Source organism: Carya illinoinensis, chromosome 16, assembly GCF_018687715.1.
Source record: "Carya illinoinensis cultivar Pawnee chromosome 16, C.illinoinensisPawnee_v1, whole genome shotgun sequence".
Classification (NCBI taxonomy): Eukaryota; Viridiplantae; Streptophyta; class Magnoliopsida; order Fagales; family Juglandaceae; genus Carya; species Carya illinoinensis.
The window spans coordinates 19,361,686-19,363,289 of NC_056767.1; the positions used below are offsets into that span (position 1 = coordinate 19,361,686).

The 1,604-nt window shown below is 33.7% G+C and overlaps 1 non-coding gene across 1 annotated transcript; it reads right to left on the minus strand.

Annotated features, from left to right (window-relative positions):
- Positions 1-540: 540 nt before the first annotated feature.
- Positions 541-647, minus strand: LOC122299951. Its single transcript, XR_006239803.1, has one exon. It is a non-coding gene; the product is annotated as a small nucleolar RNA R71 (small nucleolar RNA).
- Positions 648-1,604: the final 957 nt, after the last annotated feature.

Below are 1,604 nucleotides of genomic sequence, written 5' to 3' on the forward strand. Positions count from 1 at the left end.
AAGGTTGTTGGTTTTGTATTTGGGAGGCTTTCTAATGGATTATTTACTTGTAATCTCCCAGATGCTTCGCTTGTAACCATGGTATTCCTTCGCCATAAGTGAGGGCATATTAATAAACTTGGAATGGGGCTGCTATGTGTGTGGCTACCGGTTCTTCTTATAAAAAAGAAAAAAAAAAGCTTTAAGGGACTACGCTATGACCTCGGTTAATGGGGCTACATCTAGCATAAGGAGCTCTATTATACAAGCTAATAATTACAAGATTAAGCCAGCGATAGATCAAATGATACAACAAACTGTTCAGTTTGGGGGTTATCACAAGAAGATCCTAATGTCCATCTTACAAATTTCTTGGAAATTTGTAATACTTTTAAACATAATGGAGTGACAGATGATGCTATTAGATTGAGACTTTTTCCTTTTTCATTCAAGGATAAAGTGAAGGCCTGGTTGAACTCTTTACCACCCGGCATCACCACTACTTGGGAGGAGTTGGCACAAAAGTTTTTAGTGAAATATTTCGCCCAGGCCAAGACAGCAAAGCTGAGAAATGATATTACTATCTTCACCTAATTTGAGAGTGAATTTATGTATGAAGCATGGGAAAGATACAAAGATCTATTGTGCAAGTATCCTCATCACAATCTCCTAGCATATCTTCAAGTCCAAACATTTTACAATGGTTTGGGAGCTACGCTTTGAACAAACCTATTACATCAATTTCCAACATCAAAACAATTCTTATTCAAACACATTCAATCCTGGATGGAGAAATCACCCCAACTTTTCATGGAGCAATAATCAAGGGCCGACTAGACCACCTCAGTAGTTTCCATAGCAAGAGAAGAAACTGACGCTTAAAGATATGTTTATGCAGTACATGCAAAAGACTGATATGGTGATCCAAAATAACTCAACTTCAATCTGCAATATTGAGGCGCAAATGGGTCAGCTCTCAACATGCTTACCAAGATGGTCAGCTCTCAAACATGCTTATCGAGAGGATCGCAGAGACTTTGTCGAGCAACACTATGACCAATCTAAAAGAACATGTCAAGGCAATAGTCTTGAGAAGTGGGCGGACATAAAAGCAACCACTAGGGGTGTAACTGGTCCAGTTTGAAACAGGTTTGTACAAATTTTGGGACTGAACCGGTATACACCGGTTTTGCATTTTCAAGAACTGATCTCGAATCAGTTGCCTTCCTAAACCGGTACTTCCGATTTTACCAGTTCAAGTCTAGTTTGGTCCAGTTTTCCAGTTTTAATCAAGTGCTAATATCATTAAAAAAAATCTAATTTTTTAAAATATACTAATTAATTAAATCAAAATTTAATTAATATACTAATGTATATTAGTATTACTAATGTATTATGTACTTATCAAAGGGAATATGTTGAGAATTTATTAGGCCATAAAATATAATTAATATATATATATATATTTTCTATTAATAACATATGATCAAACAAATGTTCATATTTAAGATTACAATTTTAAATTATAAATTATAATATAAAAGTATTTCATATATAAATATTTTATATAATATTAAAAATTATATATATATATATTTTATAAACCAATCTGGTTTGGTCTTGGA